This window comes from Chiloscyllium plagiosum, unplaced genomic scaffold (genome assembly GCF_037043375.1).
Source record: "Chiloscyllium plagiosum isolate Xiang-an unplaced genomic scaffold, Cpla_swu_hap1 HiC_scaffold_27, whole genome shotgun sequence".
In the NCBI taxonomy this organism is placed as follows: Eukaryota; Metazoa; Chordata; class Chondrichthyes; order Orectolobiformes; family Hemiscylliidae; genus Chiloscyllium; species Chiloscyllium plagiosum.
In genome coordinates, this window is record NW_028270165.1 from 33,246,030 (window position 1) to 33,264,948 (window position 18,919).

The window sequence follows — 18,919 nt, forward strand, 5'->3', positions numbered from 1 at the left end:
ACCATGATGTTTTGCTGTCCGGTGGCGGAGATCCCCAGGAGAGGGCCCACCCCCCCCCCGGGAATCTCAGCACGTTACCGGGTGCCAGACCAAATGCACGTCCTGCAGCCTGGACTTACACGTCGAGCGCCTTTGTCTGCAGCCCCTCTTTAGATTGTTTTTGAAGGGGCTGCTGTTAAAAGTTTGGTTGCACTACAGCCCTGTACTCCAGATCGAGGGTCGCCTACTGTGGGGAGAGCTACAAGCCTTCTCGTGGCTTTGCTCCCGGGCCTGGGAAAGATGGTCCAGGCAGCGGGCCAGAGAGGGGGCTCGTTGTTCCTGATTTTCCGCCCCTCTTTCGCGATTCCATCCACACTCGGGTGTCCCTGGAGAGGGAGCAGGGTGCGCTCACTGGCACAGTCGAGGCTTTTGCAGACCACTGGGCACCGCGGGGGCTGGAATGCGTTGTTAACCTGGATAATGATATTCCCATTTAATTCCCTTTTTCTGCAGTGTAAGTTTCCGTTTTGCCTTTTGAGTTTGTTCTTGGTTTGGTGTGCGGGAAGGGGGCAGTTATATTTCCCTTGGTTCAGATTTTGGACCCCTTGGAAGAGCCAAGGGGGCTTTTATTTTAGCCCAACACTGTTCCCTGTCTCAGATGGGGATCGGTGAGAGGGGAATTTTGTTTCGGTTGAATAGAGCTGGGGAACTTCCTCTGGGTTTTAGGCCATTGTTGTCCCTGTCCCCGGAGTGCTAGGTGGGGATGGAGCAGAGGGGATTGATTTATTTGTTTGTTTGTTTTCTTTGATTTTGCTTGAGTTTTAGTTTTCGTTTGGTCCCCTGTGTGGTCCCTGCCCAAAGGAAATGGGTGGAATGCTGTCTTTGGAGGGATGTGGGCTCGGCGGGAGCAGATTACTTTGGGAATGTGGTTAGCATGGACTGGTTGGACTGAAGGGTCTATTTCCATGCTGTATGGCTCTATTAGTTTTTTTTTCCCCTACTGTTGACAACTCTATCGTTCACTGGTTTGTCTCTCTCAAAAAGTGGGGCTATGCTTACTGTTAGCAGTAACTCTTCCAAAATCTGTAGAATTTTGGAAGAGTTACTGCCAATTCCACCATTTGGGAATTCATCTGGTTAACCAGCAGATTGGACAACTGAGTGAATCCCATCCCACACTTGGAGCAGGTGCATGGTCTCTCCCCGGTGCAAGCACATACTGAATCCTCAATTCATTTCCACATACACAACAAATGACCAATTGTGTTACCAGTTAAGTCTCCTTTGCAGTAGGCTCACTGGGACACGCCTCTCTGTGTGACTGGTTTCAGCTCCATCCCACAGTCAGCTCACTGGGACACGCCTCTCTGTGTGACTGGTTACAGCTCCATCCCACAGTCAGCTCACTGGGACACACCTCACTCAGTCTGTGTGACTGGTTACAGCTCCATCCCACAGTCAGCTCACTGGGACACACCTTACTCAATCTGTGTAACTGGTTACAGCTCCATCCCACAGTCAGCTCACTGGGACACACCTCTCTCAGTCTGTGTGATTGGTTACAGCTCCATCCCACAGTCAGCTCACTGGGACACGCCTCTCTGTGTGACTGGTTACAGCTCCATCCCACAGTCAGCTCACTGGGACACGCCTCTCTCAGTCTATGTGACTGGTTACAGCTCCATCCCACAGTCAGCTCACTGGGACACACCTCACTCAGTCTGTGTCACTGGTTACAGCTCCATCCCACAGTCAGCTCACTGGGACACACCTCTCTCAGTCTGTGTAACTGGTTACAGCTCCATCCCACAGTCAGCTCACTGGGACACACCTCTCTCAGTCTGTGTAACTGGTTACAGCTCCATCCCACAGTCGGCTCACTGGGACACACCTCTCTCAGTCTGTGTGACTGGTTACAGCTCCATCCCACAGTCAGCTCACTGGGACACACCTCTCTCAGTCTGTGTGACTGGTTACAGCTTCATCCCACAGTCAGCTCACTGGGACACACCTCACTCAGTCTGTGTGACTGGTTACAGCTCCATCCCACAGTCAGCTCACTGGGACACACCTCACTCAGTCTGTGTAACTGGTTACAGCTCCATCCCACAGTCAGCTCACTGGGACACACCTCTCTCAGTCTGTGTGACTGGTTACAGCTCCATCCCACAGTCAGCTCACTGGGACACACCTCTCTCAGTCTGTGTGACTGGTTACAGCTTCATCCCACAGTCAGCTCACTGGGACACACCTCACTCAGTCTGTGTGACTGGTTACAGCTCCATCCCACAGTCAGCTCACTGGGACACACCTCACTCAGTCTGTGTAACTGGTTACAGCTCCATCCCACAGTCAGCTCACTGGAACACACCTCTCTCAGTCTGTGTAACTGGTTACAGCTCCATCCCACAGTCAGCTCACTGGGACACACCTCTCTCAGTCTGTGTAACTGGTTACAGCTCCATCCCACAGTCAGCTCACTGGGACACACCTCTCTCAGTCTGTGTAACTGGTTACAGCTCCATCCCACAGTCAGCTCACTGGGACACACCTCTCTCAGTCTGTGTAACTGGTTACAGCTCCATCCCACAGTCAGCTCACTGGGACACACCTCTCTCAGTCTGTGTGACTGGTTACAGCTCCATCCCACAGTCAGCTCACTGGGACACGCCTCTCTGTGTGACTGGTTACAGCTCCATCCCACAGTCGGCTCACTGGGACACACCTCTCTCAGTCTGTGTGACTGGTTACAGCTCCATCCCACAGTCAGCTCACTGGGACACACCTCTCTCAGTCTGTGTGACTGGTTACAGCTCCATCCCACAGTCAGCTCACTGGGACACACCTCTCTCATTCTGTGTGACTGGTTACAGCTCCATCCCACAGTCAGCTCACTGGGACACACCTCTCTCAGTCTGTGTGACTGGTTACAGCTCCATCCCACAGTCAGCTCACTGGGACACACCTCTCTGTGTGACTGGTTACAGCTCCATCGCACAGTCAGCTCACTGGGACACACCTCTCTCAGTCTGTGTGACTGGTTACAGCTCCATCCCACAGTCAGCTCACTGGGACACACCTCTCTCAGTCTGTGTAACTGGTTACAGCTCCATCCCACAGTCAGCTCACTGGGACACACCTCTCTCAGTCTGTGTGACTGGTTACAGCTCCATCCCACAGTCAGCTCACTGGGACACACCTCTCTCAGTCTGTGTAACTGGTTGCAGCTCCATCCCACAGTCAGCTCACTGGGACACACCTCTCTCAGTCTGTGTGATTGGTTACAGCTCCATCCCACAGTCAGCTCACTGGGACACGCCTCTCTCAGTCTGTGTGACTGGTTACAGCTCCATCCCACAGTCAGCTCACTGGGACACACCTCTCTCAGTCTGTGTGACTGGTTACAGCTCCATCCCACAGTCAGCTCACTGGGACACACCTCACTCAGTCTGTGTGACTGGTTACAGCTCCATCCCACAGTCAGCTCACTGGGACACGCCTCTCTGTGTGACTGGTTACAGCTCCTTCCCACAGTCAGCTCACTGGGACACACCTCTCTCAGTCTGTGTGACTGGTTGCAGCTCCATCCCACAGTCAGCTCACTGGGACACACCTCTCTCAGTCTGTGTGACTGGTTACAGCTCCATCCCACAGTCAGCTCACTGGGACACGCCTCTCTCAGTCTGTGTGACTGGTTACAGCTCCATCCCACAGTCAGCTCACTGGGACACACCTCACTCAGTCTGTGTAACTGGTTACAGCTCCATCCCATAGTCAGCTCACTGGGACACGCCTCTCTGTGTGACTGGTTACAGCTCCATCCCACAGTCAGCTCACTGGGACACACCTCACTCAGTCTGTGTAACTGGTTACAGCTCCATCCCATAGTCAGCTCACTGGGACACGCCTCTCTGTGTGACTGGTTACAGCTCCATCCCACAGTCAGCTCACTGGGACACACCTCTCTCAGTCTGTGTAACTGGTTACAGCTCCATCCCACAGTCAGCTCACTGGGACACACCTCTCTCAGTCTGTGTGACTGGTTACAGCTCCATCCCACAGTCAGCTCACTGGGACACACCTCTCTCAGTCTGTGTGACTGGTTACAGCTCCATCCCACAGTCAGCTCACTGGGACACACCTCACTCAGTCTGTGTGACTGGTTACAGCTCCATCCCACAGTCAGCTCACTGGGACACACCTCTCTCAGTCTGTGTAACTGGTTACAGCTCCATCCCACAGTCAGCTCACTGGGACACACCTCTCTCAGTCTGTGTAACTTGTTACAGCTCCATCCCACAGTCAGCTCACTGGGACAGCTTAACCTTTGCCCTCAGGTCTTAGACATATCTGCCATGCAGAAGAAATTCTCATGATTTACTCTGTCTATGCCTGTCATAAGTTTGTGTACCTCAGTCAGGTTCGCCCCTCAGCCTCCTCTGCTCCAAGGAGAACAAACCCATCCTGTCCAGTTTCTCCTCATAACTGATATTTTTCATCATAGGCAACATCCTGGTGAATCTCCTCTGCACCCTCTCTAGTGCAGACACATCTTTTCAATAGTGTAATGACCAGAACTGCATGTTGTATTGCACCTGTGGCCAAGACACGGCTTTATGAAGTTGGAACGAGACTTCCTTGCCGCTATAGTCTATGTCTAATGAGGCTAATGAAGGCAAGCATCCTGTATGCCTTATTCACCACCATCTTTCTGTGCTGACACCTTCAGGGATCTGTAGCCTTGTACATCAAGGTCCCTTTGTTCCTGAGTGCCCCCGAGGGACTGGCCATTTATTGTATATATCCTTCCCTTAATCGACCTCCAAAAATGCCTGACTTTGCACTTATTGGGATTAAATTTCACCTGCCATTGATCTGCCCAGTTTACAACTGATCAACAAACTGTAGCTGAGCTCGTCCAGCTCACCAACAGCACACTAACTGGCGTCAACCTTCCTAATTACCTGGACACCTTTTGCATTCACATCCAAGTTGTGAATGTACATTACAAACAGTAAGGGTGCTAGCACTGATCTGTGTAGGACACCAGTCGTCACAAGCTTCCAATTACAAAAACAACCGTCCATCATCCTTCACCTCCTATTCATAAGCCAGTTTTGGATCCAGTTTGCCAACTTGCCTTGGATCCCATGGGCTCTTTACTTTTGGACCAGCCCTCCATGTGGGACCTTGACAAGGGAATGACTGAAGTCCACGTAAACCACATCAACTGCTCTACCCATGTCAATGTGTTTACCCACCTTTTCAAAACACCCCAATTAAATTAGACTGGATTGCCCTCTAACAAATCCATGCTGACTATTCCTGCTCAATCCCTGACTTTCCAAATATTTTTTGATCCCATCCCTCAGAAATCTTTCCAATAATTTTCCTACCCCTTACATCAGACTAACTCATTTGTAATTATCTGGCCTATCCCTGATCCTGTCCTTGAACAAAGGAACCACATTAGTTAACCTCCAGTCATCTGAAGCTTCATTTGTGGCCAGTGAAGTATTAACTATCCCTGCCAGACCCCCATCTATCTCCTCTCCTGCCTCCCTTAGTAGCTTGGGTTACATCTCATTCGGCCCTGGCAACTTTTGTGACTGCTAAACCATCTGATACCTCCTCCTTATTAATCTTATGTTCCAGAACTTCACTAACCCCAAATGAAATCCCTGGCTACAATGTTTTCTACCATGTGAACACAAATGAGAAGTATTCATTTAAGACCTCACCCACGTTCACTGGCTCCTCACACACCCTTTGGTCTGGATAGGTCCCAGTCTTTCCCTGGTAATCTTCTAACTTATACAAAACTTTGAGGGTTTCCTTGATCCCATCTGCCAAAGATATTTCATGGCCCCTCTTTACCCTCCTAATTTCCTTCCCAATCAACCTCACACACTCTATACTTTTGAAAGGCCACCTCTATTTCAATGTGTTGTACCTTGTTATATGCTTCCTCCCTTTATCAAACTCTCGAAATCCCTTAACATCCAGGGTTGGCTGGACTTGCTGCTTTTGCCCTTCACTCTCCGAGGAACACGCTGAGTCTGAATTCTTACTGTACTACTTTTGAAAGACTTTCCAAATGTAGACTTGCCTGCAAGTAGCCACTCCCAGTTTATGGTTGCCAGATCCTATCTTTTGATATTGAAATCTGCCTTCCCCCAATTTAAATGCTTAACTTCTGAGCTATCCTTAGTGTTTTCCACTGTGAGTTAGTGACCATTACTTAAGTTTCAATCTCTGAAATGCTCAACCAATTGACTGGTTTCAGTCTCTACGATTAGGTCTAGCATTGCCCCGCCTGTAACAGGACTATTCCTGCACAAAAAGTTCTCCTGAATGCAATACAAAAATTCTAGAACTCCCAATCCCTTCACACTACAGCTATCCTAATTAACGCGAGGACAGTCATAGAATCGTACAGCACGGAAACAGACCCTTCGGTCCAATCAGTCCATGGTGACCATAATCCCAAACTAACCTAGTCCCACCTGTCTGCGCTTGGCCCATATCCCTCCAAATATTTTTTAATGCACTTACCTAAATTAAACATTGTAACTATAACCTTACCTGCATCCACTACTTTAGATTTTAGATTACATTACAGTGTGGAAACAGGCCCTTCGGCCCAACAAGTCCACACCGACCCGCCAAAGCGCAACCCACCCATACCCCTAACCCAACACTACGGGCAATTTAGCATGGCCAATTCATCTGACCTGCACATGTTTGGACTGTGGGAGGAAACCGGAGCAGACGGAGGAAACCCACGCAGACACGGGGAGAACGTGCAAACTCCACACAGTCGGTCGCCTGAGGCGGGAACTGAACCCGGGTCTCTGGTGCTGTGAGGCAGCGGGCCGCCCACTACTTCCTCTGCAAGTTCTTTTTACACATGAACCACTCTGTGTAAAAAAAATTGTCCCTCGAGTCTTTTTTAATCTTTCTCCTCACACCTGAAAGATATGCCCCCTAGTCTTGAAATCTCCCACCCAAGGGAAAAGACACCTATCATTCGCCTAATCCATATCCCATATGGTTTTAAAAACCTCTATAAGGTTACCTCTCAACCTCCAACAAAATAAGTCCAGCTGATCCAGCCTCTCCTTTTAACTCAAACCCTCCATCCCTGGCAACATCCTGATAGATTTCTTCTGAACCCTCTCCGCCTTGTTAATATCCTTTCTATAAGAGGGCAAACACAACCAGACACAGTACTCCAAAAGTGACCTCACCAACATCCTGTTCAACCCCAACCCTCAAAGGTCTGAGTAATGAAGGCAAGCATACGAAACACCTTCTTAACTACCGTATCTATAGAACTGTGTACCTGAGCCCTAGGTCTCTCTGTTCTAATAAAACTACCCAAGACCCTACTTTTAATTGTACAAGTCCTGCCCTGACTTGTTTTCCCAAAATGCAATACCTCGCATTTGTCCAAATTAAACTCCATCTGTCACTCTTCATTAACCCAATTGATCAAGGCCTCTTTGTAATCTTAGATAACCTTCCAACTTCTATATTCTCACCTAAATCATTTATATAAATGACAAACAAAAGTGGACCCAGCACTGATCCCTGTGGAACACTGCTGGTCACAGGCCTTCAGTCCAAAAAACCGTCTATCACCACTTTCTATTCCTGCCAGTAAGCTAATTCTGTATCCAATTGGCAAGCTCACCTTGAATCTTATGTGATCTAACTTTCCCAATTAGTCTACCATGTTAGGGTTCCCTACAACCATAACCCTATTTCTCACATACATTTCTGTGGTTTGCCTACATTGTGCTCCTCCATCTCCGAGGAGAAAGTGAGGTCTGCAGATGCTGGAGATCAAAGCTGAAACTTTATTGCTGGAACAGCACAGCAGGTCAGGCAGCATCCAGGGAACAGGAGATTCGACGTTTCGGGCACAGGCCTGAAGAAGGGCCTGTGCCCGAAACGTCGAATCTCCTGTTCCCTGGATGCTGCCTGACCTGCTGTGCTGTTCCAGCAATAAAGTTTCAGCTCCTCCATCTCCCTCTGACTGTTGGGAGGCTTGTACAATACTCCCAGCAAGGTAACCACCCTTTTTTTTTTTAAATTTATAAGCACTATCCACTTTAAGGTGAATGATAGGTGTCTTTTATCAATAATGCAATGCATCCACTTCTTGCTTCCCATTACACTTGAAACTTCTATACCCTGGAATTTCGAGTTGCCAGTCCTGTCCTTCCTTCAACCATGTCTCAGTGATTGCAACAATATCCCACTTGCTGATCAATGTACATCTGCCATACCAGTCACGTCCCTTGCATTAAAATAGGTACAGTTTAACTTCGTAGACCTCCCACATGTCTTATCCTGCCCATGTCTTTTCCACTTACTGGTCTGTCCCAGTATTCCTTCTACAACTATTTATATCCATCTTCTATGTTGGATTGAACCTTGGTCCCAATTTTACATCTACTCTGTGTCCCATCCTCCTGTCAAATCAGTTTAAAATCTCCCCAGCAGTACAAGCAAACCTCTTATTCAGGAAATATTGGATCTTTTCCAGTTCAGGTGCAACCTGTCCAGCTACCCCAGAAGCTGTCCCAGTGATCAAAAAATCTAAAGCCCTCTCTCCTACACCTTTAGCCACATGTTCATCTAATTAGATTAGATTAGATTCCCTCCAGTGTGGAAACAGACCCTTTGGCCCAACCAGTCCACACCAACCCTCCGAAGAGTAACCCACTCAGACCCATTTCCCTCTGACTAATGCACCTCGCACTATGGACAATTTGGCATCGCCAATCCATCCTAACCTGCACTTCTTTGGACTGGGGAGGAAACCCACGCAGACACGGGGAGAATGTGCAAACTCCACACAGACAGTCGCCCGAGGCAGGAATCGAACCTGGGATCCTGGTGCTGTGAGGCAGTGGTGCTAACCACTGAGCCACCCTATTCTATTTTCCTCTGTAGCGTGAGATTACAACTTTAGTAGTCTTCATCTTTAATCTATTACCTAACTCTCTAAACCCCTCATTTCTATTTTTATCCATGTCATTGATACTGATGCGCCACGACTGGGTGTCCTTGTGCATGAATCAGAGGGTTGGTCTGCAGGTACGACAGGTAATTAGGAAGGCAAATGGAATTTTGTCCTTCATTGCAAAAGGGATTTGGGTTTAACAGCAGGAAAGTTATATTGCAGCTATACAGGTTGCTGATGAGGCCTCACCTGGAGTATTGTGTGCAGTTTTGGTCTCCTTACTTGAGAAACGATGTCCTGGCACTGGAGGGAGTGTAGAGGGGGATCACTAGGTTGATTCAGGAGTTGAGGTGGTTGGTTTATGAGGAGAGGCTGAGTAGACTGGGATTATATTCATTGGAATTTATAAGAATGAGGGGGGGGAATCTTATAGAAACATATGAAATTATGAAGGGAATAGATAAGATAGAAGTAGAAAGGATGTTTCCGCTGGCAGGTGAAACTAGGACAAGAGGGCAGAGCCTCAAAATTAGATTTAAGACCGAATTGAGAAGGAACTTCTTCACCCAGAGAGTTGTGAATTTATGGAATTCCCTACCCAGTGAAGTATTTGACTCTACTTCAGAAAATGTTTTTGAAGCTAAGATAGAAATTTGTTTGAACAATAAAGGAATTAAGGGATACGGTGAGAGCGTGGTAAGCAGAGCTGAGTCCATGAAAAGATCAGCCATGACCTTATTACATGGTAGAGCAGGCTCCAAGTGCCAGATGGCCTACCCCTGCTCCTAGTTCTTATGTATTTTCTATGACTGTAGGCTGTTCACCCTTCCCCTTCAGAATGCCCTGAAGCTGCTCTGAGCCATACCTAGTGCTAGGGAGGCAATGTAATATTCAAGATTCTCATTTGCTGCTACAAACCGCATGTCACTTCCCCTTACAATCAAATTGCATATTATGAATGCTGTCCCAGTCCTTATCCTTCCCTAATGCACAGCAATCATGACAGTACAAACTTGGCTGAAGCTGCTTTCCCAAGAAATGAACTCCCCACCCCCAAACAGTATCTAAAACACTTCCTCTGTTTAATGGCCACATTTACTAGTTTTTCAAGTGGTCACTCTGATGCTTTTCTGCCTGTGTAGCCCTTATTTATGTGTGACCAGCTCACTAAATGTGCTATCCACAATGTCCTCAGCACCACGGACGTTCCATAGTGAGTCCGTCTGCAGCTCTGGAAGTTCTACACTATCAATCAGGAGCTGCAGCTGAACGTATTTCCTGTATACCGTGGACACTGGAAGTGTCATTGATTTCCCACATTGCAGGAGGAGCATTCCATAGTGAACATTATCAACTACAAACAATAAACTAACAAATGACTCAACCTTATCCATTACTCACCAACTCAGATTTTTCTCTCTCTCGTTGTCGCTCTATTCCTAACTACGAACAACAAAAGTAAGGACTTTACATTGTTTGCCTCTGGTACTATTCAATCAATCTTTAAAACTAGTTCATAAGCAGCCCTACATAACATTTTTCGAACCTGGCATCATCTCGGGAGCTCTGCTTCTTGATTCATTGAAGGTTTCACCTCCTGCTGATGTGACTGAGCTGGATTCGCTCCTGAACTGACTGAGCTCAATCCACTCTTCCCCCGCTGTTGCTCCGAGTGGGCTCAATTCTTTGCTCTCCCACCGCAACAGAGCCCTCCTGCTCTGCTTCTGCTGAGCTTGAACTGGGGCCCGCTCCTCAGGTTTTTGTCCAGAAGCTGTGCTGCTGCCTTTCACCATCAGGTTCACTCTGTTCCTTTGACTCAATTCTGGTCCAATTGAGCCATGCAGGTGCCTAATCACTTCCTCCTTGCTGTTCATTCACATTTTAGATTGGATTAGATTCCCTACAGTATGGAAACAGGCCATTTGGCTCACAAGTCCACACTGACCCTCCGAAGAGTAACCCACTCAGACCCATTCTCCCACCCAGTATTTACCCCTGACTAATGCACCTAACACTATGGGGCAATTTAACATGGTCAATCCACCCTGACCTGCACATCTTTGGACTGTGGGAAGAAACCGGAGCACCCGGAGGAAACCCACACATACACGGGGAGAATGTGCAAACTCCACACAGAGACTCGCTGGAATCGAACCTGGGTCCCTGGCGCTGAGAGCAGCGGTGCTAACCAGTGAGCCAACGACAGTGAGGAAACTGACTGGATCACTCCTCAGACAGCCGGCGTGGAACCCAGGGGCCTCGATCCAGTTGGTTACGACTGAACAAAACAGGTCACTTTCCCCTTGAACTGGAAACTCTCCCAGGGAAGAGGGGGACTGTAGACATCAAGTGTGAGTAACCCCGCCGCTCAGAGCCCCCAGTTCACTCGCACCTCTTCCCACTGGGAGAGCTGGCAGGTGTCACTGCTCGGGGCTAATGGTCAATGGCGGGCGGCGCTACCCAGAAGGCGCTGGGCGTCGGAAAGCGCTCTATCCCCAGCTGCCGGAGCTGGGCGCGCATGCGCGGCTCCGTAGACAGTGGGGAGGGGGGTAAATGGTCACATCCGGTCACTCGCGGACCCTCCCGCCGCTGCTACTGCTATAACTGGAAAGCTTCAGGGCAAGTTTAACCTTGAAGTTTTAATTTTAAAAAAAAACCTCACTGTTCAACCGTCTCGGTGCCTCGACCGCGTCGGATGTCGAAAGTGGGGGGGGGGGGTGGGGCTGTCCCTCGCGACCGGCTTCGGATTGACGTGGGGAGCAGCCAATCAGAAGGCGGGACAATCGGCAGGGCGGGTGGGCTCCGACCAATCAGGAGAAGGCAATCGGCCGGGCGGCTTCAACCAATCAGGAGAAGGCAGTCGGCCGGGCGGCTTCAACCAATCAGGAGAAGGCAGTCGGCCAGGCGGCTGCAACCAATCAGGAGAAGGCAGTCGGCCAGGCGGCTTCAACCAATCAGGAGAAGGCAGTCGGCCGGGCGGCTTCAACCAATCAGGAGAAGGCAGTCGGCCAGGCGGCTTCAACCAATCAGGAGAAGGCAGTCGGCCAGGCGGCTTCAACCAATCAGGAGAAGGCAGTCGGCCAGGCGGCTGCAACCAATCAGGAGAAGGCAGTCGGCTGGGCGACTTCAACCAATCAGGAGAAGGCAGTCGGCCAGGCGGCTTCAACCAATCAGGAGAAGGCAGTCGGCCAGGCGGCTTCAACCAATCAGGAGAAGGCAGTCGGCCAGGCGGCTTCAACCAATCAGGAGAAGGCACTCGGCCGTGTGGCCCTCCGACCAATCAGAGTGCGTCTTGCAGCCCCGCCCACCCCCCTCGGGATGTAACAATGGGGGGAGAGAGGGGAAGGTGTTGGATGAATGAGGTCGGGGGGTGGAGGGACCTCAAGGCATTCAGTTTGATGCAATCCCTCTTCCCAACTTGGGGAAGGTTCCAGAGTCAGGAGCCAGTCAACGAGTGGCATTTCGTTTTCTGTTTACGGGCTTTTAAAATATCAGGTTCGGACTCTTTAGGATAGTTAGTTAGAAACGCTCACTTGGGGGAAGCCAGGAGGAGGCTGTCTGCAGGGGACATGTGAACAGGAGGGCCGCCTGGGAACCCTCCAACCACAAGGGATGAACTCAGACTTCTCCAGTTTCCTCATTTCCCCTCCCCCCCACCTTGTCTCAGCCAAGTCCCTGGAACTCAGCACCGCCTTCCTAACCTGCAATCTTCTTCCCGACCTCTCCGCCCCCACCCCAGTCTGACCTATCACCCTCACCTTGACCTCCCTCCACCTATCACATTCCCAACCCCCCCTCCCCCCAGTCCCTCCTCCCTACCTTTTATCTTAGCCTGCTGGACACACTCTCCTCATTCCTGAAGAAGGGCTTATCCCCGAAACGTCGATTCTCCTGCTCCTTGGATGCTGCCTGACCTGCTGTGCTTTTCCAGCAACACATTGTTCGGCTCTGATCTCCAGCATCTGCAGACCTCACTTTCTCCACTCAGCTTTTCCAGCCATTCAACACGAACGTGGCTGATCTGATTTTAACCTCAAGTCTACATTTCCACGCAACCCGATAATCCTTCATTCCTTTGGCGATCAACCATATATCTACCTCTACCTTTAAAAAAAAATCCACTGCCAGTTGAGGAAGAGGAGACTCCAAAGACTCTCCAGCCTTTGATAGAAGCAAATATTTCATAATCCGTCGTTTATGACCTACAGTTCTGGCTTCTGCTGCAGGAGGCAGCATTCCTTCCACATCCACGTGGTGGAGTCCCTTCAAGATATTAAATGTTTCAATAAAGTCAGCTCTGCCTCTTTGAAACTCCAGAGGATACAGGCCTAGCTTCTCTACCCTGTCATCAGAAAACGCAATCCAATCCTTCCAGGTATTAACCGAGTAAACCTTCCCTCTGAGCTGCTCGCAATGCATTAACACCCTTCTGACAATCTGATGACCAATAACGTCGATTTTACTGCTCCCTCGGATGCTGCCTGAACTGCTGTGCTCTTCCAGCACCACTAATCCAGAATCTGGTTTCCAGCATCTGCAGTCATTGTTTTTACCTAGTTGATTTTAACCCTACTGCGAATCCTCTTGCAAGGATGCCTGCCTTAAAGAAGTTTTCCTTCTCTCTCTACAAGAATCTCAGGGAGTCCCTCTCCCACTGCAACTCCCAGGTCATTTCCTCTGCCCTGAAGCTCTTCCTCCCTGACCTATCACCTTCATCCCCTCCCCCACTCTATGCTACTTTCTCCCCACCCCCACCCTCCTCTGTCTTATCTCTCCACCCTTCAGTCTCTCTGCCTTTATTCCTAATGAAGGGCTTTTGCCCAAAACGTCGATTTCGCTGCTCCTCAGATGCAGCCTGAACTGCTGTGCTCTTCCAGCACCACTAATCCCGAATCTGGTTTCCAGCATCTGCAGTCATTGGTTTTACCTTGATGACCAATACTGTTCACAGTTCTCCTGATGTGTTCTCGCCACTCCCTGTATAACTGAAGTATACAGTTGTTGTATTAAATTCCATTTGCACTAAAACAGAAACTAACAGCATTGATGTCATTTTCTTGTGTTTGACCCTCCCTTGTTACTTGCACACTCTTTAATACGACAAATGCAAAGTATGTGTTCAATTCATCTGCCATCTCCTTATCCTGTTTTGGGGGCAGCATGGTGGCTCAGTGGTTAGCACTGCTGCCTCATGGCGCCAGGGACCCGGGTTCAATTCCCATCTCGGGCAACTGTCTGTGTGGAGTTTGCACATTCTCCCCGTGTCTGCGTGGGTTTCTTCCGGGTGCTCCGGTTTCCTCCCACAGTCCAAAGATTAGATGAGATTCCCTACAGTGTGGAAACAGGCCCTCCGGCCCAACAGGTCCACGCCAACCCTCCGAAGAGGAACCCACCCAGATCCTTTCCCCTACATTCACCCCTGACTAATGCACCTAACACTATGGGCAATTTAGCATGGCCAATTCACCCTGACCTGCACATGTTTGGATTGTGGGAGGAAACCGGAGCACCCGGAGGAAACCCACACAGACGTGGGGAGAATGTGCAAACTTGACACAGACAGTTGCCTGAGGCAGGAATTGAACCCGGGTCCCTGGCACTGTGAGGCAGCACTGCTAACCACTGAGCCAGATGTGCAGATCAGGTGGATTGGCCATGCTAAATTGCCCGTAGTGTTAGGTGTATCATTCAGGGGTGAATGTAGGGGAATGGGTCTGGGTGGGTTGCTCTTCAGAGGGTCGGTGTGGACTTGTTGGGCCTAAGGGCCTGTTTCCACACTGTAGGGAATCTCATCTAATCCTCAGTCATTAATTCCTTATACACATATTCTATAGAACTATACTTTGTTAACACTCTCTTTTTTAAGTATTTGAAGGAACTTTCCATATCTGTTTTTATATTTTTGGCTAACTTTCTCTCGTCCTTTTGTTTTTCCCTCCTTGTTAATCTTTTCGTAAATCTTTGTTGTTTTTATGTTGGGTCCAGGTTTGTTTTTACTAAGAGGTTGGGAGTTGGGGGTGGCAGAGTGTCAGTGAGTGTGTGCAAGAAAGACTGATTGCGAGAGGGGTGGAAGTGAATGGGAGAGTCTGAGTGAGCAGGACCAACATTTATTACCGTCCCTCTTGCTCTTCAGAAGATGGTGATAAACTGCTTTCTTGAATCCACGTGCCATAGATAGACCCACAATGTCCTTAGGGTGGGAATTCCAGGATGTTGACCCAGTGGTAGTGCGGTTAACACTGCTGCCTCACAGCGCCAAGGACCAGGATTCAATTCAGGCGACTGTTGTATGGAGTTTGCGCATTCTACCCGTGTCTACATCAGTTTCCTCCCACAGACCAAAGATGTGCAGGTTAGGTGGATTGGCCATGCTAAATTGCCCGTAGTGTCCAAGGATGTACAGGCGAGGTGGAATGGAGGGATACAGGGGTTGGTCTGGGTGAGATGCTCTTTGGAGGGTCAGTGAGTGCATTTGATGGTCTGAATGGCCTGCTGCTATAGATTAGATTAGATTCCCTACAGTGTGGAAACAGGCCCTTCAGCCCAACCAGTCCACACCGACCCCTCCAAAGAGTAACCCACCCAGACCCATTTCCCTCTGACTAATGCACCTGACACTATGGGCAATTTAGCATGGCCAATCCACCCTGACCTGCACATCTTTGGACTGTGGGAGGAAACCGGAGCACCCGGAGGAAACCCACGCAGACACGGGGAGAATGTACAAATCAATGACACTGAAGGAACAACAATTTATTTCCCAGTCAGGATGGTGAGTGACTTGGAAGGGAACCTACAGGGTGTAGTGATCCCCCCATATCTGCTTCCCTTCTACACAGTAGTGGTCATGGTTTTGAAAAGTGCTGGGAGAGCAACTATGTTCCTGTTTTCTCCTGGTCTCCCCTTCTCTGAGTTACCTTTGCGAGGTCACTTCCTAATCAGCTGAAATTAGCCCAGGCAACCGGCAGACCATTTCTCTTACGTGCAGTATTTTCTAATCGCTTTTCCTTTGAAAGACTTGCTGTGGTCTCGGTTATTTCGATCTCTTCCTCTCATCGCACACTCCACTTTGCCTAACCTCGTTTCCCACACAAGCCGAAGCAGAACTCATTCCTTCCTCTGACTGGAGATAACATCAAGCCGGAATGCTTTGGTGCTGCCGTTGATTAGAATTTCCTATTCACCGTCTGCCTGAACATGGAAAATAGGAGGAGGACATTTGGCTCATCGAACCCACTCCTGGCTGATCCTTCATCTCCACCACTCCCTCACTCTCTTCCTGTACCCACGTCACTTTCAGCAATCAGGAATCTATCTCCTCCTTTCTTGAATATTATCAGTGACCCTGTCTTTAATGGCATTCTGTGGCGGAGAAACTACATGTTTACCACACACTGAAGAAACTTCTTCTCTTCCCAGTGCTAAGTAGCCTACCCCATATCCTGACACCATGACCCCTTATTCTCACCCTCATCCTTTCCTGCACCACAGCAAATGCAAGTATATCCTGTCTTCGATGTACGGACTAAAACCACGTGTGGTCCTCCAAATGCAGTCTCAACAGAACCCTGTCCAGTTGCAGCAAGGTCCTACAGGTGGATGTTGTGAAACTTGAAAGGGTTCAGAAAAGATTTACAAGGATTTTGCTGGTGATTGGAGGGCTTGAGCTACAAGGAGAGGTTGAATAGGCCGGGACTGTTTTCCCTGGAGCATCGGAGGCTGAGGGGTGACCTTACAGAGGTTTACAAAATCATGAGGGAGCATGGATAGGGTGAATAGACAAGTTGTTTTCCGCCTGGGGTGGGGCGAGACCAGCATTCAAGGCCATAGGTTTAGGGTGAGAGGGGAAAGATTTAAAAGGGACCTAAGGGGCAACTTTTTCACACAGAGGGTGGTGCGTGTATGGAATGAGCTGCCAGAGGAAGTGTTGGAAGGGTTTAGAAGGATATGAGCCGAGTGCTGGCAAATGGGACTAGATTAGTTTAGGATATCTGGTCGGCATGGACGGGTTGGATCGAAGAGTCTGTTTCCATGCTGTGCAACAACTCTATGACTTCTGTTAGTGCTATACTCCAAACTCCTTGCGCTTAACTAAAAAAAAGAGCATGCCAGCCTTTGCTGAACTCCATCTGTGATTAGGTTAGATTAGATTCGATTCTCTAGTGTGGAAACAGGCCCTTCAGCCCAACCAGTCCACATCGACCCTCCAAAGAGTGTCCCGCCCAGCCCCATTCCCCTCTGACTAATACACCTAACACCATGGGCAATTTAACATGGCCAATCCACCCTGACCTGCACATCTTTGGACTGTGGGAGGGAACCGGAGCACCCGGAGGAAACCCACACAGACACGGGGAGAATGTGCAAACCTCACAGAGACAGTCACCTGAGGCTGTAGCCCTGGCTGAACCTTTGCTTTGCAAAGAGAGATTCAAGTACTTTTTAAATGTGGTGAGGTATTTTGCCTGTCCCACCCTTGCATGCAGTGAGTTCCAGCACCCTACACCCTACACCCTTCGAGGCAAAAACCTTTCTTTAAAATTCATTCACGGGATGAGAGCATCGCTGTCTAGGCCAACATTTATTGGCATCCCTACTTGCCAAGGGAACAGTTAACAGTCAACCATATTGCTGTGGGTCTGGAGTCACATGGAATCCACATCAGGTAAAGGTAACATTAGTTATGGCTAAAGGGTTTTTCCAAATATTGGCAAGGGATTCATGGTCATCATTAGCGTCTTCATTCCAAATGTTTATTGAATTCAAATTGCACCATCTGCCCACGGTGGGATTTGAATCCATGGTTCCCCAGCACACTACCTGGGTCTCGGGGTTAACAGTCCAGTGATAATACCACTAGGCCATCACCTCCCTACTTCCTCATCTCCCCTCTCGTCTTCCAAAAGTTTGGGCAGGCTTGGTTTGTATCTGCTGGAACTTGGAGAGGAAGAGATGACCTGATTAGACCATGTCAGATCCTGAGGTGTCTTGTCAGGGTGTACGTGGAGAATCCAGAGCTAGGGTTACTTCTTACACATCAGTGGTTGCCCATTTAAGACAGAAATGAGGTGACCTTTCCTTTGTTTCTGAGAGTTGTGAGTCACAGAGCAGAGTCAGAGTCAGCAGTGGAAGACACCCTTCGGCCAGTCATGTCCATGTCAGTCATCAAACTCCATCTATTCCAATCCCATTTTCCAGCGCTTGGTCTTATATGCTGTGGCATTTCAAGTGCTCATCTCAATACTTGGAGTCCTAGAGTCATACAGCGTGGAAACAGGCCCTTCGGTCCAACCAGTCCATGCTGGCCATAACCCCAAACTGAACTAGTCCTACCTGCCTGCGCTTGGCCCATATCCTTCCAAACATTTCTTATTCGTGTCCGTACCTAACTGTCTTTTAAACATAACTGTATCCACATCCACCAGTTCCTCTGGAAGTTCATTCCACACACAAACTACTTCTGTGTAAAAAAAACTGTTTTTTAAACATGTTTTTTAAAAATGTTTCATAAATCTTTCTCCTCTCACCTTAAAAATATGCCCCCTCGCCTTGAAACCCCGCAGCTGAGGGAACAGCCACCTGTCATTCACTCATGATTTTATGAACCTCTATAAGCTCACGTCTCAATCTCCTATGTTCACAGCCTGTCCAGCCTCTCCTTATAACTCAAACCCTTCATTCCTGACAACATCCCCTGGCAAATCTCTTCTGAACCCTCTCCAGCTTCAATAATATCCCTCGTACAGCAGGGAGACTGGAACTGGGCACAGTACTCACCAACGTCCTGGGCCATCTCACCCTAACATATTCATTTAACTTCTTAAATGTCTTGAGGGTTCCTGCCACTACCGCCCTTGTCGACGGTGAGTCCCAGATTCCCATCACCTTCTGAGTGAAGTTTTCTTTTTTCAAACTTGCTCTGAACCCTCCACTTAAAAATGTTGCCCCTGGTCTTTGATGTCTCAA